Source organism: Diuraphis noxia, unplaced genomic scaffold (assembly GCF_037042655.1).
Source record: "Diuraphis noxia isolate RWA-SAM2 unplaced genomic scaffold, SU_Dnox_SAM2 contig0004, whole genome shotgun sequence".
In the NCBI taxonomy this organism is placed as follows: Eukaryota; Metazoa; Arthropoda; class Insecta; order Hemiptera; family Aphididae; genus Diuraphis; species Diuraphis noxia.
In genome coordinates, this window is record NW_028301714.1 from 9,415,601 (window position 1) to 9,440,252 (window position 24,652).

General features: G+C 28.5%; 2 long non-coding RNA genes across 2 annotated transcripts in view; both read left to right on the top strand.

Annotated features, from left to right (window-relative positions):
* Window positions 1-24,652, top strand: part of LOC149055678 (uncharacterized) — a 91,358-nt gene that overhangs the window by 22,927 nt on the left and 43,779 nt on the right. The window lies entirely within an intron of this gene.
* Window positions 1,942-7,536, top strand: LOC149055679 (uncharacterized). The gene is made up of 6 exons (XR_016191662.1): window positions 1,942-2,263; window positions 2,568-2,740; window positions 6,330-6,538; window positions 6,627-6,867; window positions 6,947-7,003; window positions 7,067-7,536. It is a non-coding gene; the product is annotated as an uncharacterized LOC149055679 (long non-coding RNA).

The following is a 24,652-nucleotide window of genomic DNA, read 5'->3' on the forward strand; positions in this document are numbered from 1 at the left end:
CGTGTGGCGGCGGCGACATATTTAACTTAAAATCGTGCGTGAAATTGTTTTAAAATTAAAATGAGATTTTATAGAAATATGTGAAAAATAAGCATACAGTAATACCAATGAAGAATATATGTCATAACATCTTGTGGTACCGATGACTCATCTAAAAAAATACCGTGTATTTATAGTTTTTTATAATGTAAAAATATAGTAGGTACGTTAATCTTGGGTTATGGTAAAAAAAAACTTCTTCATCTATATTATATTAGGCACCCGCTTTACCATTATTGTAGCTGCAAGTTATTAAACATTATGAATACAAATCGTAAACAATAAAAAAAAATCAAATGAACGTTTCAATCGCATTAGACTCCTTAGAGTGAAATGAAATCAGTGGGCAATAGACACTTAATTAATTACAATTATTTAATTTAAGCACTTTAAAGATTTACTATGCATACAACACCAATATTTTGTTTGAATAAACAATACTAATAATAATAATAATATAATTGTGGTTGTTCCATTGTATATGCCCACGCATATAATACTGAGCTGTTTTATTAAAACTTTTTTTATGAAGCTTATTAATTCGGTCTTAAAATATTAATTCCTAAAGAAATATAAAATCTGTTTAGGCATCTGTTAAACGACTTATGATCTGTAACCCTAATCACAGATACCAAAAGGAGAAACATACCAAAATATTACCGTACACATTAGACAAAAACCCAATCTAAAAAATTAGGCATAAGATAATAAAAATTGAGTAATTTCAAATTTACATATGAATATATTACAATAAATAATATCATATGTTTATTATTCCTTTTTTTTTTTTATTATTTAGATTTTAGAAGCACAATTACAAGAGCATACAATAATAAAACCATAACAGTTTGACATAAAGATATGATAATTTATTCAGAGGACAAACAATTCAGGGAAATTTATATTATATTTATATAACAGAAACGGGGGCTATGGTGATTTGAAAATTTTAGTAAGTCATATTAAACCTACAACATTTATAATTTGTAAAAAGTATAGTAAGTACTACTATACTTACTTTACTTTTAAATTTAGATCCAATTTATTCCATATTTATTTTTTAACGAAATTCTTTGTTCGATTATCGCTGATACAAATTTGAACATAAGCTTAAACGATAAAATAATAATAAATGATGAAATAAAAGCGTGAAGATGGCTCGCAATGGTGGTGATTTACTTTGGCATTATAATCTACATTTATTTTTTTTATTTTTCCTAAGACCATTAATTTTAAGGAATTTTTTTTTATTACAACATTTTAATTATTACAAAGAAACCATACATTCGAATTATACCTATATGTCATTAAAATGTTAAAAATAATCATCCCCTACATAATTTACAAAAAAAAATTGGTGAGTGATGGAAGGGGAGGAGTTATAGTTTGAAAACAGAAGTTTATTGACACAAGACACTATATATTATGAAGTACACAAAATATCATAATAATATGGTCTGTAAGTATATTTAAAAATTTCAAAAATTTTAATCTGATTAATTTCATTGTTAAATGGAAAATTGTAGGGCGTGAACATGCTCTATATATATATTAGTGTGTGTGTGTGTGTTTAATATATGCAATTTGCATACATACGAGTGTTTCCTAGTAAATATATATAACGAATACGTCATTGATTTGTGCACTTATATTATATATATATAAGTGTATATATTATATATACCTAAGTACATTATGGCACACAAATCAATAGCGTTTCCTGCCGTCGTAGTCGTCGTTCCACACAATATTATTATATTTCTGTTACGCGGTTAGTTGAGATCAAATATTTACCGTACGGAATAACAACCAATGACTTTTCGTTTTTCTTCTTCTTATTTTTTTTTTTTAAAATAATTATTGTATAATATTATAGGTAGTTACATACTATTATAATGTATGTGTGTGTGTATATACTATGAATCGCTTACATAGTATAACAATATTGTATTATGTACATTTTAATTCTATAAATTATTACGATACAGTTTTCACCCGATATAATTGCATTACGAGGTTAATCATCTATTATTTAAACGTAAGACACTCTTTATTTCAGTGTCATGTTTTATGAGTGCCTGCGTTAAATCGATCACCGCGTTTAATATTATATTTTATAGTATATATGTGCGTTTAAGTGCTACAGCGTTTCTCAAACCTCTGACAGCGATTTAATCAGAAACATGTTATTCTATATGGAACAGAAGGTCCAAGACAAATAGTTGTAAGTCAATATTACTATCCAACCTACATATTTCTTAATTAAGATAATTAAACGTCAATAATAACGTAATAATATTAATTGGTATGTTTAATAACCCCAAATTTTTTTTTTATGTTTAACGATGAATGAATGTATTATTAAGAAATGTATTATCTGATTATAGTAATTATTATCGATATTCCTATATTGTTATAACGTTGAAGCTAGGTATGTTAATATATATAAAAAAAAAAGATTACGAATTATTACACAAAGTTACTTAGTCGGTATATAAATATACGAACTTTGTTTGTTTATATTTTAGTTTAAAGAAAGTGATTGGCGACGATTCTGACGAAAAAATGTCTAACGAAATAAAAATATCGGTCATCAATAATTAAGACGGTCACAGATCTACTCCTACAAGAGTACCTAGTTTGTGGTGCTTGGAGTTCAGTGACAACAAAAGCAGTGGAGTCGTTAGCGAGATTGGGCTCGGTAATAAATAACATACATACATACTTACATACATACATACATACATACATACATACATGCATACATACATACATACATATATACATACATACATAAATATATATATATATATATACAGGGTGTAACAGAAAGAACTGACTAAAAATAAAATAAAAAATATACTAATTAAACCTATGACAAAAATTGTTAATATTATATAATGATTAAATAATTTAAGAAATATTCTCATTTCAACAAATTCCAAAAAATCATATTTTTTAAAAAGTAATTAGGTACCAAATTAATTTTATTAAAAAAATATTGATATTCTAAAAAATTCTAAAAAATAAACTACTTGACTTAGATAAATCGTTTTACCATCAAAATTATTTTTATAATCAGATTCACAAACTAGCTATTTTGAATTTATCTAAAAAAATTTAAATCAAATTTTTCAATACTAAAAAATTAACATAAAAATAAATACATTTTACATATAGCCCTAGAGTCTTTTAATGATGAATAAAAAAAAAGTTAAAAATATTAATTAGAACAAAAGTTATTCCAAAAGTCAGTTCTTTCTGTTACACCTTGTATATACACTATAAATGTATACATAGTGGGTAAGTATATCTACGTGAATATACTGTTACAAAGTGAGAACTTGACCTTAATTTCAACCTCGGTTCGAGAACACAATACCTACCTGTATTATAGTTTTATAAAGCTAGCTATGTATTTTATCTTATAATTTGACAAACCTTAGCTATGTGGACCGTTATAAACCGACCTTTCTAGGGAAGATATGAACAAACATACAATTCAGTTCTACTTATATTTGCGTATATCTTGTTTGAAGAGTATAATTCGCTCAAGTTCTCAAGAAAATTGTCATCAGTGTACCTTATTTTGTGAACTAATTCGACTGACGCCTCAGTAGTGTGGTGTATTGAATTTTGCACTTGATACATATTCGTACGTAATTCAAACTACTCTTTATAGATTACGAAAGAAATATTTGTTAAAATCGGTTGAATAGTATATGATATAAACAGACACGTTTTGCTGTACATTTGAATGACAATCAATTAATTTATCATTATTTTATTTTATTCAAAACAATAAAAATAAAAATTTCATACCAACTAATACATTCAATTTTATTATGTTAAATTTTATTTTTGTATCAATGGAAAATCTATATTATATGAACTTTTAACATTATTCGATATTCGTGAGCTAAAACTAAATTTCTGTTGCCACTTTGTCAAGCATAGATTCAGATGCTGTTAGGGATTTTAGCTCTCCTTCCATCTTTTGGAAATGTTATATTTCATATATATAATCAATAGTTCATACGACTTATAAATTAAAATCTATAAATCTAAAATAAAAAATTAGCCACCTTATAGCAACCTATACATATGGGCTGAAAAACAAAGTTACAAACCCTTCTCGTGTTCTAAGGAATCTATTGATATAAGTGTATAACATTCATTGAAAACGGTTCAGTAGTCTTAGTCAACAGACTTTTTAGTGTAGACCATAGAGGATGAATAAACAAACAGAAATACATTATTACGGTTATTATTTTAAGGGTCGTGAGTTTTTTATGAATGAAATGTGCTATGTATTTTTAGCTACCATCATCCATCTTGTGGGTCAACGATCTATCAAGAGTCATCTAACTGGTAAAACACATACACACATAATAACAATTGATTTATTAGGTAGTAATAAAATGATATATAGTAACTTAGTTGCTTTCTTAGTGAAAATATAGTAGTACGGTAAACGTTATTATAAAGAGTGCTTATATTAAAGGCAACTTAACGTTGGTTAATAGTTCGATTGAGAACTTATCGTTCTTTCAATCATCAGTCAATTAATTAATTAATTATAATATAAAATATTTTAAAGCAACGCTCTTGTTTGTACTGGATTTTATGTTATGCTAACGGCTCTTTATAATAGCCATTATAGTGTGATATATTATATTGGCTTTTATAGCAGTGTTTTGATATTGGTATTTTAGGTCCAACAACTTGAATAGTGATACATTATTATATAATATCACTGTGACATTCCACTTGTGACGACCGTTCTATTTGCATACCCATTTTCAATTTATCATAATATACTATATATTTCATTAAAAAAAAAAAATTAAAAAAGCTTCCTCCTCTCAGGTGCCTGCATATTGTAAGTATTGTTTTGTTTTTTTTATTAGAATAAGCCTCGGCAGCGGTGGTCATTGGCTGACATTGATTTTATATAATTTTTTATATAGGTAGTTTACTTTTTACATATTATTTTATACTATTTGTTTACAATAAATTTTCAATTTCAGTTTTTTTTATGAAGTTTAGTGTCTGTTTGATGGCTGATACGTTTGGACCTAATGCTTGGTATAGAAATTCTGGGATTTTGTGTTTGGTTCTTGCATCTTCTGTTTGTCTGCATTCGACGATTATATGTTTTATAGTCAAGTGAACTCCGCATGTTGTGCACCTGGGTTGTTCTTCTTTGCTCATTAGGTAACCGTGTGTGAAGCGAGTATGTCCTATTCTTAGACGTGTTAATAATACCTCTTCTTTTCTGTTAAGATCTGCTATGTTTTTGCAAGTATTGTTATTATAATATATTATTATATATTGTTAAACAAAACACGAATTTCACGCGGTATAAGAACGTGTTATATAAGCGGGATCGCCTATTAAATATTGTTATTAAATTTATTAAAATGAACCTAGGGACTGCACGGTAATATCTACAGAACGCGTGTGTAATAATGGTATCAGTAGTATCACGCGTTATACGACGGTGGGCGTTAATGAAATTTATACACTATACCTATACTATGTATGTTGCATAATAATATCATGTTAACACATTCTATTTTATAATTACTAAAAATTTATAGACAGAACAACCCTACGCAGCTGCACTCTTTGTGAACAATAAGCGCTTAGACGTTCAATAATTTTGTATTCTATTACACACCAGTATATGTACTATTATATAGGTACATACTATACAGTCATTTTATCGTCCAAATTTGATGCATGAAAAATAAATTGCAATAGGTGTCGCATTTATGTAGCTATAATGTAATTTTAAATACTATTCATACGATAAATCCTGTTATTACTTTTAAATGATGTGATATGGTATTTCAAGATAATAAGTGGTTTCATTTGGAAAATTTACAATTAGTTTTCGAATAAAATTCGAGAACCTCAAGTGTGCATAGACTGTCTGTGAAATTTTGATCCAGGTTATACTGATTTGCTAGACATGGCTCAATGTTTGTAATCAATGTAATAACTATTAAAACACCCACCCTTGCAGGTAACTTATACCAATTTACTGCTCAATAAATAAACAATAAATTGATTTTTGAAACAGTTCTATCGCCGTAAATAAATTGCCACTCCATCAGCTATCAATTTTAATAATAAAGGGAATTACATATATAAATTATATTTATTATTTTTGGTTATCCAATGTTCTATAATATTGTGTGCCATTGCCTATTCATCGTCAACGTCAAACAATCACTTTATTGATAATAGTTATAAAAATATATAAAAAAAATTAAATGTTACAGCGAGACTCTGTGGAAATATTATTTTCTATTGAGAGGGATGATACAGTGGTCCGACATCTGCGTCTGTGCGTATAGTGTTATATAATATATATGTTTATAGTGACCTGCAGAACTAAAGGTATATTGCTGTTGCGCTCCTCGCTCTCTTCTTTGAAGTCTCGACGGGGCCATAAATAAAAAGCAAGATGTTTCACGTAAATATTAAAAAAGTAAGTTAGTATACAAAATTAAATATACATTATTAATAATTTATGTTGTTTTTTTCTCTTCAAATGTCGTGGTATATTTATATTTCAGATACCAAAAGCAGTTGCAAACGTTAATCTATTCTACTTAAGTAAAATATTATAGTTTGTGAGGCACGTGAGCAAAAACCGAATAAAATTAGAAATACCGCAGATATAATATTATAAAATTATCATATTATTCGCATAATTATTTTTTTCTTAAAATCAAATGGTATAACAATATTGTATTATTATCTTTGGACAAATCACATTTGGCCAAATATTATATCACGGATGCAACGTGATTTGAGGTAGAGTATATTAATATTATATGAGTATTATTATTATTATTGTATTTGCGTATATTTCTAACGAATCGTCGTCGACCAGGCAGACGGAAGTGGCGCTCGGAAGAATTCCACCGGCACGACGTTGGAGGATAGTCTGGTATAAACCATTATAACTTAAGACTAACAAGTGTTAAAAGGTGATCAATGGTTTTCATTACAGGCCATGGGAAGATGCCGGAAGGTGATTGTCTCCAAACAATACAAAATTATGCGATGCATTAGCCAAACGTCAGGCCGTCGTCTATGGTATTGCAAAATGCACCCGGAAATGTTTAAGTGAAACGAAATAATTGTGTTTAATGAAAAATTAACAAATTTAAATTTTGGTTTAATACAAATATATATAAGACTTAGCTATCTATGTGTTGCTATATACCGACCCACTCGTATTCAATATTTTTATTTCGCTCCGCACTTATGTTTCCAGAATTGGCATCATTTTAAATCTCCAATCATGCTTATATAATTTCTTATGAGTATTTAATATATATTACAGGTGTTAAACAATTTTACTATTGTATATGCGTTGTGTAATAATTATATTTGACGCTCAAAGTAAATGCTTGAGAGTTGAGTCCGAATCAATTGATAAAAAATGTAACACGGCGCCTCGTATAGGCAATTTAAAGTCATTAGTCCTCATTAGCTTATAATTATCATTTATCACTGATTATTGTTATTATTATATTAATAAGATACCACACAGAATATTATGTATTATTGTATTATTTATTGGCATTATTGTCGTCTCCGTTTACTTCATAAATTGAGCTATTGTTAAAACAAAAATAAATCACCTAAAATTAAAGATGATACTGATGATAGCATGTTGTACATTGTGTATAACTTGATCTATAGGTATGTGCTGAATTTGGGTAGAATAATATTTTTATTTCCAATATAATAGTAAAAAACAGTTGAAATATTAAAAAAATTATATCTATTATATTATTTATTATAAATAGGTATCGCAATAAATTATGCCATAAAGTTTGATAATACGTTTATAGGTATCGAAAATTATTTTAAAAAATGCTTACTATTCCAACTAACGTTAATGCATTTTATATACGAGACTATAATAGTAAACACTCATTTTCTTGAAAGTTATAACATTTTTAGAAACATTTTTCCGCATAACCAATAATTATGTTTTTGTTTTGAAACAAAAGATATTTCTAGTGTTTCTAAATTTTATATTTTGAAGCCGACTATTTTTCTGAGAATTTTAAACAAATAATAAATTAATTACAACTTATAACTTATAAGTATTTAAAGCTTGGATGAGGTATTTTAGTGGAGTAACATTAGAAGAGGTATTCTTTGGCTGTATTGTTGATATGGGGTAAACAACATAAGCGTTACCTTCCAATTACTCTTATTTTATTCCATTTAGCTAAGACTTAAATTATAACTGATTAACTCCCTAATCGTTTAAAATTTAAATTTGTATATAATTAAAACAAAAATATTTTTCTTTGGCATATGAAGTGAATAAAATATATGATATCAATGCCGTTCTTCAAAACAATAAAAAACAATGATGATAAAAAATTAAGTCTTTTTATTTTTAAAATGTATTGATTGGTAACCACTTAATCTAATATATAAATAATAATATTTTTAATAACTTTAAGACTTTGAGAAAATATATTTACCATTAAAATAATCACTCTATATTCAATAATGGTGAGGGTTAAAAGTGGTATTTATAAAACTATCGTAAGACCAATCTCTTGCCTACTAAAATACTAATATAATCATATAAATCATATCATCAGAGATGAAATTTTCTTATCAAATAAAATATGTTATCAGCAGGATACTATAATAATCTAATTTGACATTTTATTTTATTAATTATGATTAAGATAACATTCGTCATCCGTGTTTTATGGAGAAAAATATGTAGGTCGACAATAATTGGTATTGTGATAACTAGGTACTTACTAGTGTGTGACGACTGAATTGAGATTAGTATATTATTGTGAGTAATTTAAAAATTGTATTGTCTGTACGAATGTTTTTTCGTGGTTTGTTTTTAATTGGTGAACTTCCGTGCGCGCAGGCCCATCCTATTACCTAATATTCTGATTGCTGTTTTCAAGCCATGTTAAAACAATATAAAAGACAATGTCACCTGACTTGCTGTGTTTGTTTGAATTGAACTTAGATTGGATAGATTTCAATTTAGAAAACAAGTTTACTATGTTTTAATCGAAGCAAATAATGTTCCTAAAATTGTTAACTTAAATTATATATCATTAAATACCGTAATATCATATTATTATATTTAATCAACAAATGAATTGTAGAAATAACATTTTTCAATCATCAATAATTTGATCAATCGGTTGAAAAAAAATAATATTATAAAAACCACTTAATCTGATTAAAACATAATATTAGTATCGTAAGCTTGCCAGTGAATCAAAATTCAATTTTTAATTTAAAATCTGTCGTACCAAATCCTTACGGCTTACAGTTTTATCAGACGGGGATGATATCTTAAATTTAAATACCATCACCAATTCGTTTGGTGACTGCTGTAAACCCTTCGCAAACACTTTCGAAAATTTATAAAATGTTAATTAAATGTAAATTTTTAAGCTATCATCGTTACCGAGTACTCTTTTTTGCATGTATTATTAGTATTTATTTCATACCTATATGGCTACATGCAGTATTGTATTACATTTGAGTAAATGTATTTAAATATACTGTTTAGAATTAACATGCGTACTTAAGATTATTAGATACAATATGTGACGTCGATCATGTTTACCAACATGCAATATTATTGCGTAACATCTGCCAGCTATAACAGTATCAGTGATATGCGCAATCTTTATCTGATCGATAACAATTGTTTATAGAGATAAATTACCCATCAACCACATCTAATACGTGATATAAGTACGTTATAGGATAGGTGTGGTGATTATGAGCATTTGTTGCGTACGGGATTCCATGGGAAATTTTGTAAGAGTCGTTTTTTTATTACATTTCGATCATATCGCATTGGAATGGTAGAAACACATCACGCAGTTTCTTATATTATATGATTAAAATGACAAAGTACGCGTCAAGCAACCAATTCATGCGTTTTTATTGTATACAAATATACTATACCTGATAAACTAAGTTCGTACAAACAGATACGATGTTATTGAAAACAGCGCCGAAGATATTAAATTCGTTTAATGTATGTAATATGTGTGTGGTTGGAGCACACGGAAAATTCGAAAAATATATATTTTCCCGTCAAAAATTGAATCTCATATAATTTGGATGAAAAAAAAATTGAAAAGGACATTCTTTCGATCATCCGTCGTGGATTCACTCAAATCCACACGTAGTTAGATAAAACTTTTTCGCGTTGACTCTTTCACATATTTAGGTTCTGTGTGAACAGAAGAAACTATATTGGTTTTAAAATGATGAGTTTTTCTTCCTCTTTTTTTTTTTTTTTTTTTTTTTTTTTTTTTTATCTGTGAAAGTACTTCAAACGTTCCGCGTGGGATATTCGATCGATCGGAAATTGGACACGGATGTTATTTTGTCAATACACAAGAACAGAATTCTCAATATTTATTTTTTATTTTTTTTTAACTGACTGAAAAACTATAATCTAAAATTATTACATAATACATTTTTCAATGAGCTCTACTTCTCATTAAATGTTTTTCACACATAAATATGTATAATACTAAAAATATCGGAAGTGAAAAAAATTAAAAAAGAAAAGAAGCAATTTAATCTAGAAACTTCGATGGTCGATTTTAATATAATTTGCATAAGCCATGGTGGGGAATTTGAATTATCACCTAATGTTTATATGTTTATTTATTTTGACACCCGTGAGTCGTAACCAATTATTAAAAATCATTCATTTTTCTAGCCAAATTGATATAATCAAAACTGAGATCACATAAAAATAATGTATTAAAAAATCGGGATAAGTAATTGATTTTATTTCAGAATCAGATATGAATATACAAGTATCATCATTATAACATTAGGTATAGTACAAAAAATTATTTTTTTTTTTAAATTTATTTATTAAAAAAATGACCGTGACATCAATTAAACATACTTTAAGTTTTAGTAATCACAAAGAATATTATTTACATGAGTTGTACATTATTCATAAATAATTGGTATAAAATATATTATTAATTAGAATTAAATATAGCATTAAAAACTTTTTAGATTTCGTTGAGCAGTTTTGAGTTGAGTGAAAATTTCAGTGTTTATAACGTATGGAATTTAAGATTTCTGAAAGATAATATTCTTTAATTTTCTTTTAAAATCATTGACTTTCCGTGCAAATTGGTATTTTTTTTCTCTTCGTAAGTTATGTTTATGTGACCTATCCTAAGTCGATATCCTGTTTTCGGGGGATATTTTTTGGGAAATGATAAAGGTAGTTGATTTTTTTGACCTCGTGCGATTTCATTCTCAATTTTTAGACATTGGTCTTCCACATATCACGATTTTCATTGGTAATAATTGTTTTAAAATTCTGTTAAAAGACGGTTTGGAGAGTAAGAAAGTTGTTGGATAAGTGGGAAAGTTTCGTGGCTCTGTTAGCCTGTTCATTTGTCTTCAATGATGCATTGGCCCGGTATTCACATATATATGATATGTGTTTACAAAATAATATTGAGGGCTCTAAAATGGACGTTATGTATTTTTCTTGCAGTGTGTATGGTTTCCGTTGATTCTGGTTATCAACAATAGTGGAATGGGTGTTAATTTAGATTAAAATCTTAATGACTTCAACTTGTATGTTGCAAATTTAATGGCTTTAATGATAACATTCATTATAAAAATTTGTTATTGTAAAATGTTTACGCAGGTAAATTTAGCACAAATGGGCTGTTTGAAAAATTTACCTTGTTTTGATTTGTAATGAATAGGCTGTATCCAAAATTAATTAATTTTTTTTTAAGAAAAATTGTGAGTATGTATGGTAGAGTTTACTTGCACATTGATAAATATTCTCGCCGTAAGTTTTCACAAGTCACAACATATTTGAAATGCCATTCCAAATATCGACTTTGTAGTATGTGCATCGCAGCTGAAGTACGTTTGCATCTTTCGTGTGAACGCTAAGCAGTCATTCATATATTTAGGTATACGTTTTGCATATTACATTTACATATCAATGTTTTAGTATCTTGCAAGTAAATTAAAATCGTTCTCAGATATTAAACATCAGAGTAGAATATTACAATTTATATTTCGTTATATTTGACGAATGGAACAAAAACATACAATATTATATAACCGTACATATATTTAAACGTAAAGTTCAAAACACCAGTAATGATAATTTTGTCAGTTTAATGTACTTTTGTCTTTTATATTATATAGTTAGATATCTCGATATCTGACTCAGTCACAGCTTGTAAGTTTTATCTCGTCAATTTATTGTTTTGAACTCACAACGTTTCCACTTACCAGAATGATATAAATACCATATTACCGTGTTTGGTGTTTATTAATAAGACATTGATTTCAACGTAAAGTGCATTTTGAGGCTGATGAGGGAGCGCTATAAAACAATGCATTTCGAGTACGTTTTACATAAAACATACTTCAAAGGTAAAATTTTTATTTTGCCTTTTAAAATGTTTTCTTTAATTTCAAGTGGATGTTATTTAGACATTAATTATTTCATTTATATATTTTACAAGTTTTCAGTGAGAAATGAGTATTTATAAATTATTTTCAAGACATTTTACTTTCGTAAAATTTTGATAGGCTTTAGATAGATATTTTTTCTGTACCGATAATCATGAGTCATTAAATTCATTATTCATTTAACGTTCTTAGTCCTTTTGTATGGCTATTAACTGCACAGAGCGATTAATAGCTGTCGTGGTGCTTCACGGAACTCAAATAAAAAACAATTAATTTACATTATGTTTAAAACAAGTAATAAACAGAAAGTACCAAAAGATGAGGTGAAAAACAATCAAAATACATCATTTTTTCAGCATTATATTTTAGGATTAGAATTATTATGGTGTGCATCTTTAAATATTAAATTGATTTTTCTGCTATAAAATGAAAAAAAAATGGGTTGGGTTTCAAGGGAATATTTGAATACTTGTTGACGGTATAATATTGTTAATTAATTAACTTAAGATACTTATGCATTCATTGGTGTATAGGTGTGGTATACTGCAGCACATCGTTGTTTACACAACCATTAGTGCAACTAACAGTCAGTGCACACTGCACATTGCATCGGAGATTTATACCTACACATGTTATTAAGTACCAATGTATAATTATAACCGGTTTTCAACAAACACAATATATTATTATCATCAGCAACAGCCAACAGCGCCCGTTTTTCTCTTCATTATTATCCATCCCGACAACATTATTGTTAATTGTGAGATTCCATCTGGTTAACTTTTAAATACCATTAATTATAATATTATTATGTTATTAGATAGGTATGAAATGAAAGTTAAAATGTTCGTCTTGTTCAACAATGCTTTTAATTGGTTTTGCAGTAATTAGATCGGCTGATCAAAACTTTTACTCTTGCCTATATTATATATACACCCATCTGCGTGTACACAATTTACGCATATACACTATACAGGGAGGACAAAACTGTTTTATCGTTTTTCTGTATTATATACCTTATTGGAAAATGAAAAATCTCCCCCGGAGACTCACGCTGTATGTGCGTTTTAGAACAATACCTATTATAGGTTGTATTATTATTTTACCGTCAGCTATAGTTTGAAAACACACCATGGTGAGGAATCATCAACCGTCCGTCGTGAACAATCAATCATTTGAGAGATCTTAACGACCTAGTTAGTTGTTAACTAACACACAATATCATAAAGTACGTTATAAGAACGAAATATACGTGGATAAAATAATGTGTAATAATCGATGGCCGATTTTATTTTGAACGAGTGGTGAATAGTATATGTGATATACATGGTGGATATAATGTGTACAAGTTAAGAAGCTCTAGATGAGCGAATAACCAATTTTATTTTTATTTCGCTTGCTACAACTTTCGTTATGTATTGTATAATGATATTCACATTATTACGCCACAAAACTTTATACCCAACTTAATATGATAAAAATAACTAACTATTACTCTTAAACCTATTAATAAATAACTGTATCATGAATCTTACTATAATCAAAAAATATGTATAACACATAAGATATAGGCATAAGATAGTCATATTATTGTTTTTATTGTAATTTTTTACAGATAACTTTTGTTTCTCGTATATAACCAATTACATGCAGCAATAAACCAATATTATGTGTTTATGATTTTAATATTATTAATAATAGATTAACCACTCTAAAATAACTAGTTTAATCTAATTTTTATTAATTAGACTTAATCTAAAGCTTAGATTTTAAACATTCCTCGATTTTTTTTGATTCCGTGTGCATCATCATTCATCAATAATTGTTATATTTAATAATATTATATAGTAGCTGTTACTTGTAACTTGTATTATCCTTTAATATTATACTATTGATGACCTGTCCGGGATGTAGGTCAACTACTCAACTATGCACAATTCAGAAAACCATAAAAACATTTAATAATGGACATCGAATGAAGGTCTGGAATTGTGTTAATGGCATTTATAAATGTTTCCTGTTTATACTGGTAAAATTACTTATATAGGTACTCTCTATTTTAATTTGTGTGACAAATCGTTGAAATAACATTTTCATTGTTCGTATATTTTCTCGTACCCAGCTTAGGTGTACGCATGTATTAGTTTCATTCAATTTTAACTATAAAAAAAAAAAAATGATGTCAGAAAGCTTTCAAATAACCAAAAGGTCAGAAATAATCGACATCAACAAATCCGATCGCTACGCACTTGAAACTTTACACTGCAGTTTCTGACAAAGAAAAAAAGGAAATAAACTGCAAGAATCTTAAAAAATTTTTTTGATTTGTTTACCGAGACGGCGCGATCGCCAGTACTTCAATATATACTATAATTACTTATTATTAAAAATACATCCAGAAACATATAATATATTTTACCTACCTATTTAAATGAATATCTAAGTGAATAATTTTATCTATAGACCAGCTGAACGATTACTTGCACCGTATCACTTAATACTGGAAAAATGTGAAAAATGTTTAGGACCTGACGACTGTGCAGCAAAAAGTGTTATAGTATTGCAGTCCCGATTATATTACATCTATGCGGTGTAAAGCTGTTATCTGATATACCCATTAGTTATTAATATGTAGATTAAAATATAATAAAATGTCATATAACTATATAAGACGTAATAAAGAACATTTATCATGATCTGAAGAACAACTATTACACGGTTTCTAAATAACTTGACCTGCCAGCCAAAGGATCAAAGGAGAATGGACGTCGACTAAAAAACAAGTTTTAATAATAATAATAGATTATGTAGACCAATAATTTGTCTTCCATACGTGTTACATGTAGGGCTACACATATTTAGTAATATGTTATATGACTATACATATTATGTATATTGAATAAAATATTTCACTGTCGACACTCTGTCGAGAGATTAACGCGTTTTGCCGGCTGTTGTAGATATACGAATACTAATAAAAAAATTAAAAAAACAAATAAACCAAACAGTGTAGTCTACGTAAAATATAATATTATAATAATATGTGCAGTGTGGAAATATTGTTTAAATCAGTTTTAGATTAAGTGTCGTGCGTATCTCCACGTGTTCGAAAATCAATATATAAGAATGCAGTTTTTTTTAAACAGTCTCCATTTTAACTAGTGTTGATCCAATTGATTTTAATCTATACTAGCTCAACTGATCAACTGATGATCGTCATGACAGTTATTCGATTTACAAAATGCATAAATCTGGTATTCCGGGTGAATGCGTTGAACTGTAAATATGCAGCGGTTGTAGTCGACCGTGTGTTATCATAAACACGTTATTATAGCATTAGATTTTTATGATTTTTTTTTTCAAATTTATAACAATTAACTATATTTATATTCAATTGTACCTGACCCGGCTAACGTTGTTCAACCATATAACTTAATCATATGCTTGGTTCGTGTGGAATTGATAGCAGTGAGCCCACTTTGTAGAACACTTGGCCTTTGATTTTGGACGTTAAATTGAATTGTTGACCATTTGCTGCAGTATTACAGAATTGTATCTATATTTCTGAACAATGTCATTTGAAAGCATAAAGGATGGACTACTTCAGGAACAAGTTTGAACATGGATCCGTACTGATAAGCAAGCCTTTCAGTAGTTCTGGTGGTATCTCAATCCCTAGTATAGTTGCACTTTTCCTGATCCACAACACATGTCAGCTGACTCATGGTTGAATTTGAACGCATGACAATAGGAATATTTCATCAATTTTGGATGAGCGAAATATTCAATATCTGGCTTATACTCGAACGCATGACGAAGGAACGAAACGGATGTAAATGCTCAATTTACTTGCAGTTGTGTTGTGGCCGCTGTGAAGAACATCACAATCGGTACCACAATTGTTAATTAAACGATGTACCATATTCGTCGCATTCTTGAGATTGTTTTGATAGAGATAGGTATGAAGCAAGTTAAACGCTTTACTTAAAAATAAAATAGAATATTTTATTCACATAAATTCAAACACAAAATTAACTAATCTCCACAGTCGTAAGCTCGATATAGAGCTCTTCCTCCGAAACTGTTGCTGACACTCCCACTTGTGGATAATATGAAGCATCTGTTGGTGGTTCTAGTGCTGGAGTGTGTGTCCACATGTCATCCAACAAAAATATGACCGAAGGACGACGAGAGAGCAAGATTTTATTCAAGGAAAAAAATGCGGGATCGCAGAGAATGCTTTCAGATGAATCACCAAAACACGTTTAGTGAATTGGGCTCGACGGCATGTATACATTTTTATACACTTTGCTTGTATCTATGATATTTTATGATGTATAAAAATGTTTTATACGTTTTGTATGTATACAGATATAATATAATACATTTGTATGCATTGTCGTTATAGACTGATGCCGTTCACCTGCAACTGCAGTATGTGGCTCGTACAACGCGTCGTCCGTCAACCGTGATAGCCATTCGAAAGGGTATATAATATTATGATTATGAACCTATATACAGTTGTGTGTGTAACGTATACAATTATGATAATGTACACGTGTGCATACATGAATGGCGGAATTCCCCTCGCGAACATATAGGGTGGTAAATTGTCGAAAGGTCACTGATCCTTCCGGTAAAGTCGACGACGCCGCGGCGGATATTACCGACGAATAACGCATTGACGTTTTTAAATCATTCGGAAACGAACCACAACCATATTATTATATTAATTGTCCATTGTCCACCGTTTAACTATAACTTCTTGTTGTTGTCGCTGGTACAAGCGTATAACAACCGCCAATGCTTGGATTTTGAGTGGGGGGATTGCTTTTATGTGAATATACTATGAAGCGACTGTAGCTTAAAAAAAATTTAATTTTATCACACCTATGTATAATAATGTAGTCCATACTAGTACACTCGTATATTATTATAATTGTTGTGCGTGAGTGGGAGGCTTTGCTTCACTCCCAAAAATTTAGGTTGATTTTGATCATTTCAATGAAAGGTACGCTAATTCTTTTCAATAATAAGAATTATTTTCATCCTCCAATTTCAACTAATGTCAATGTGTATAATACAACTGTAACAGTAGACAATAAAAGAAAAACATAATGTACAGTTCTTCGATTAAAAAAACTTCATAACACTAAAAAATATCTCATCGTGTCGTGATAATGTATTATACCTCGCGTGTCGGTGTTTTATTTTTTTTTGATGTGTATCCACTACGTTTCTATATTATAATAAAAGTATATATTATGTTATAATAACGATATTATATTATGCAGTATAATATACTGTGCGTAATGAATACATATGCCGTATGCCCTTTATTCGCCGCTCGCTCGACGAAAATGTTTGTATAATATTGTCTGCGCGCTCTCAAACAGTCCGCTTTCACCCGATAAAAAGTACAAAAACAACAATAGTATAATGATTATTTTTTTTTGTCATTTAAAACCGCCCATTGTACATTAAACGTCACTTTTTCTAAACACTATCGTTATATTATGCAAGTGTAAGTTAAGTAATACATACAATTTGTACCTACCTAGTACATCATCTATCTGCATGTAGGTTATATAGAATTATTATTTTATTAACTTTTTCTCTCTATTTTATTCTTCTCTGTTTTAATAAATAATAATACTACTGCGAAAATTTAATATCATATAAAATCGGATACGAGAGCGTTGTTTATCGCGTCAGCGAATCACAAGATCATATTATTGACTGTTTACGATTTTTCAATTTAACAGTGACACTCAAAGTTTCTCTAATGCCCTTCGAACTCAGTGTGGTTGTACGTCGCATATATACATGATACATATATAATATATACGTATATAATATACATTATATATAGGGACAGACATTCCGAAACTGTATTATACATAATAACACGACGTACTCGCGGGGAGAGTTATAAAGAATTGAACTGTACGTCATCCTTACGATATAATACTTTCGTACACGTTTTACGAAATAATATGTGTGCATGATTTAGAACGGATATGTACATATATTCTATGGTGCCGTCGAACAGCTGAATTAAGTGAGCTTGAATGATGTCTATGATATGTTGAAAATAACAAACACGCTGTTATAAGACTATACCTCGGCGTCGCTTATAAGCAGCTTACAATTCTATTTTGACTTTTTTTTAGAACAAATACGTTTTTTTGTTTACTATAAATATAATACTGTGACGTATTTAAATAAAGTGTCGAGTGATCATCAAGCGTCACGGCCCACATAACTCATTAAAATCGAAATATAAGAAGTAATACACGATATATACCATGTGTCAAGAAATCTCAAAAACCGTACGACATGTCGAAATGGGAGTTTTATGGACAATTTTTTCCTCAAAATAACGATAGAAGGACGCTGTCAATAAATTAATACAATAATAAAGCTGTCATAAAATTCGAACTTTCATAATTATGCAGGGGAACTATACATGAATTATAATTTCATTAAATAATATATAATTTAAAATTTTCAGTTTCAATATTTAGGTGTTTGTTATCATTGGTTTGAAATGATTTTTAGTAATTTTATTAAACATTTAAACATTTTTGTACTAAGATTGTTGAAGTGTGTCTGAGAATTTACGTGATAATAATTGATTCTCCGCCATCTTGAATTTTAGCAAAATTGAAATGGTGAAATCTTTATTAACAGTTAATTATAAAATATAATATTTATTTCCGAATGTTCTTCAATCATATAGTTTTCAAGAATCCATTGGGACGATTTTAAATATTATTAATAGTTCGATACATTTATCTACGCAGAAAAAGCGGTTTAGATTTGTGAGGAGAAGCTAAAGCTCTACTAAATAATAATATTGAAAATTTAGAATATTATGTTTAGGGAGCTTAGCCCCTGAATTCATTCCTATTTGAGCCTATGGCATCTTGTATGCTGTATTACGTACAACTGCACAAGTTTCTTTGATTAGGTATAGAACTATAATACTCGTGTAATAAATGAAAATTATGACTAAATTCGATAGAGCGACAAATTAAAAATCAATCAATGTCCATTCCCACCTATCGCAATACCAAAACTGGTGTAAGTTTCCTGCAGGATCCACAAGCGCACTCGACAGAGAAATTTTCCAACGATAACGAACGGTGTACCGCAGTGAAATCGACCACGCGCATAATTTAATTATTATTTTGTACATAACCGTCATAGTAATATTGTTATAAGCCCCACTGAGACCTGCAGAAAAACATTTCCGATCGTCATTCGATTGCGAAAACATCTTATAGGTATAAATGATGCGTACACGTAGTTGGTAATCGAGTGACATAATCAGTTATACCACCTACACCAGCGTTACACGGTATAAAGATACGCAGAAGCAGCCAGTCACGTATGGAACTCATTAAATCGTCCGAAAACCCAATATAAGTACCCACGAGATTACAATAATATAATAATAACATCATCTGACAAATATTATCTCGGTGTGATATTTTTTTTTTTTTTACTGTTGAGCGTCGCTGTACTTTTTTTTATACACATAATATTATTATTATTATTTTTATCATCACAAATAATACGCTGTCCGGTACCTACCTATATTTAATAAATAATATTATATACCTACACGCGAACTGCACAACCACTACCGGTTATAACGCAACTCGGTTACACTTCCGGTCTTTCTTGTGGGACTTCATAATATCATATTAATTCACGCACATACACACACACACGCCCATACACGAGTGTATTTACCAGAGGTCGCGTCATGTTATTATAATAATATACGGATAGGTGGCACACACAATAGACTTTAGTTACCATAATATTATAATATTGACACGCCAATATTTTTTTTACCATTATTGTTACTGTCGTTTGTCTTCGTTGTTTCGTCGTGTACGAAGGATTTTGAGAAAAAAATATAATATACATAAATTTAAACAAAACGCGCGTATATGGTAAAATAGAGACTTCACGGTTTCAGACTCAAACGCGTTTCATTGTAAATAATAATAATATTAACTCTCGCAGCCCATAGCTATATATAATATATATATATATATATATATATATATAATTATGTATCTACACTGGAGGATTCTTTTAATCGTAAACACACTGTTTTATTCTTTTATCGGAGTTTTAATGATTTTGAAAATATTATTTTTTTACACAGCTTAAATTCATTGTAGTAATACAACGATTTTTTAAAGTGTTAATCTTTTTAAATGAATAAAATCGTGAAATTTCAATTTCATATTCCTAAGTAGAATATTTTTCTGAGTTTCAATGCAAAAATATCGAATTTCAAACGAGCAATCGATTATAGTTTTAACTATAGCACTATTAACTATTAGTATTATAGCGAAGAAGCTTAAATTAAATCTTAAGTACTTATAATTAATACACTACTAATTTCAGAATTGATTTGAATATTTTGAATGCACAGCAATTTTCAAAGAAATGTGTTGTTTTATATATTTATAGAATTTGAAGTTAAAAACGTTTTCCATATAATTTAAAAATAATAATCATAAGAAATAATCATTATGTTTTTCTTTAAAAATCTTGTTTTGAACGATCTTAAATTATCTAAAAAATAATATTTCTAAAAACTTTTCAAGGAAATGAGTGTATAGGTACTTTTTTAAAGAATCACCTTGTTGGCCTATTTTCAAAGCAATCACGAATAGACGTCAAAGATATTTACTGAATTGTTAACTTTCTTTCAAAATAGTTGATTCAATATACAGGGTGATTGATTTATCAAACAACTCTCATTATTTAAAAAAGTATTGACTTTTTCAAAATATTTTTTTACATAGTTTCAAGTTATTAAAAAACCAACATTTTTATTAAAAAATTATATTTTTTAATATTTTTTAAGTTTTTACTTTTTTGAATGACAACATAGAGTTTTAATTTCATATTCCAAAGCAGAATATTTTTTTAAAGTGTTTTGATTCATAAAAATCGAATTTAGGACGAGTAGTTTATGAGTAAGTTATAAGTATTTAAAGTTTAGATTGGCAGAGTGGAGTGGTACGGGGTTACCCCGCAAAATGTTTGTCCACTACTCCGCTTGTCTAACTTTTTCGATATATTATGCTTTTCTCAAAATAGAATTAAATATTCCATTACCGATCGAGTAATTTTCGACTGTAAAAATTTTATCAAAAAATTGATAATTATTTCAAGAAAAATAAATTTATTTGACTGATCCCATTTGTTTACGGACCACATTTAATGAGATTGTTGCGTTAAATAAAGTACTGGAAAAAATACTAAATTATTTAATAGTATGTTACTATGTTAATAGTATAATACTTTGATAGTTAAGGCTAAACGTTTCAAACGTATGAAAAATTCTATAGACAGTGTAATTTTGAAGGTACTTTTTAATCTGTCCCATCTTATATTGTATATATAGCGTACGCTCGCGATGTCTGCAGGATCACCGTACGATCTACCATAATACGATAATAATACTATTATTATTAAAGGCATATGTAAAACAAAAAAGTCGGGAGTTGATATAATTCATTTGACTGGCTAGAGCAGAGTGTACTACCGCAACTTTTGTACGTTCAAATGGTGGGCAATAAATAAGTAAATAGCGTCATCATAAAGATAATGATACTAGTTTGTTTTTTTCGTAACAGTTGCATTTTTAAAAAATTCAAAAATTAATTTTCAGCGCCATATTATTTTGAAAACACTATCATCACATAGTACGCTGTATTGACTGTATTACAAATGTAACGTGTTATTATTATATGTAAATAATAGGTAAACAATATACCGTTGCAGGTTGGTATGTATATATATATATATATGTATATAGAGGTCGTCGACGCGCAAAACTATACGCTTCGAATTGTGTAGTTAAACCTGTCATGCGCATAATAATAAGCATATACTGTAAAAGTACGCATACAACGAATTAGCGTTTGAAATGTGTTTTTAAATTTAAAAATAATTTAATACCCAAAAATTGTAAGAAATTAAAACTAAAAATCGTACTGTTACTTTAGACGCATGTCGTGTAATATGCTATATACGTATACGTTTACCTAGGTACTGAATGGTTCCCCGTCTTTCTTTTTGTAATGAATTCATAAAATTTCTGATTTTTTCAAAATATGTTAGTAGTCTGTAATAATGATTTAGATGATAAATATACTTAATATATGTGGGAGGGGGGGGGGAAGGCGAGGACACAATGGTTTGACAATAATATTGTAAAGTAATGTGTATAATATTAGTTTACAACATTTTTATGAGTTGAGAAAATAATCCGTGTTAAGAATGAATAGTGTAATTTTGAAGGATAAAAGGTGATGATGAGTAAGTTTTTTGAATCATCTACTGCAATATTTCAGTTAACTCTTTGAATCTAATCGAAATATGTTGTAGTATATATAAGCTCATGCAATCCATGGCTCACATATTCTGCGATCACTTATTTATTGTGTGCTATAATGTGGTATGAGCATTCGTTTTTACCGAAAATAAATTATACCGTATTTAAATATAATATGTCATATATGATATTATATCTATCAAAAAGTGACTTATTTAAATTCTTTATGGGGAAGAATCATATTTCATCTATATACCATCTAGCTCTAGCTATTTCCGTCGGTATATTGTCTTAATTAGATCGAATGTAATAAGGTGTGACATTCATAATATTTATAAAGTAACACTGACACAGCTATTTTTATTTTTTCCATTTACAATTATTATAATGTTATTATTTTAATTGATTAAATATATTAAATGTATATCTAAATTCAAAAATATACAGGTTTTAGTTATTCTTTGAATTGTATACAATGGAAAGTCATGAGAAACACGAAGAAAATTGGAGTCTCATGAAAGAACAGCAATTACGTCGATAAAAAAAAAAAGTCGTTAATATTGTCACGAAAGCATGGAATACCAATAAGGGTGATTAATTATTGTTATTGACTCATGCGATCAGCCCAACATTAAAATTCAATGTAATAATATAATCGCAGGTAATTAATAGAGACTGCGCTGAATGGGATGAAGTGTAGTATGTACCGTTAAGACTGAGATGTATAATTATACCTTTATAATTATACAGAGTGATCCATTTAACGATAGACACTTATTATTTCTGAAAACACTAAGATTTTTTAATATTTCCTTTTGCATAATTATAAGTGCAATAAAAAGAAAAACTGATATTTTTACAATTTTTTATTCTTATCTTTTATTCAAAAAGTTTTTTACTCATTTGAATAACAACATACATTTTCTATTTATATTCTTAAATCTTAAATAGAATATTATTCATATTTTTTTTCAGTTTTTTGATTTAAACAAATCAAATCTCAAACAAACAGTTTATAAGTTGTAACTAAGTATAGGTATTAATTGAAGTTGAGATGAGTGAAGTAGTTTAACATAATATGGTTTGATACCACTCAACTCTGCTTATCAGGCTAAAACTAAAATATACACAAGTTATGAACTATTCATTCGAAATTCGAATGTTATGAATGAAATTACTCCAAAAAGTTCTAATTAGAATAAGGAATTAAAAACCCATATAATCAGAAAATAATTTGAAAAGTGTTAAAGATAAAAATAATCAAAAAAACAATATTTTAGAAGAATGTTGTTTTTTAAACAACTAAACAACTTAAGACTTAAATATTATAATAATAAAAAACAACATTTTCAATAATAGTTTTTGATTGCCACGTTAAAATATATGGATAACTTGGTAAAAATATACTTAGATACCTGTATGCTCTATTAACATTTTTTTCAATTATGTAATTATAATTATTCTAAACATATTCTATCATTTATACCAAAATCGAATTTTGAAAATGAAATGAAACCTTTGAGATGAAATAATTCTTTTTTATATTGAATTGATAATAAATTGTAAATTGTAAATAATTTATGACGATTTCATAGTCAATGCGCCAGTGTTTGTATTTTATATAGTTAGGTATATGTATATAAATCTATATAATACAGTCGCAGATGTGTTTTAAAATTGAAATACGAATCGAACATCGAACTCACATTGTTCGATTGCCATGAT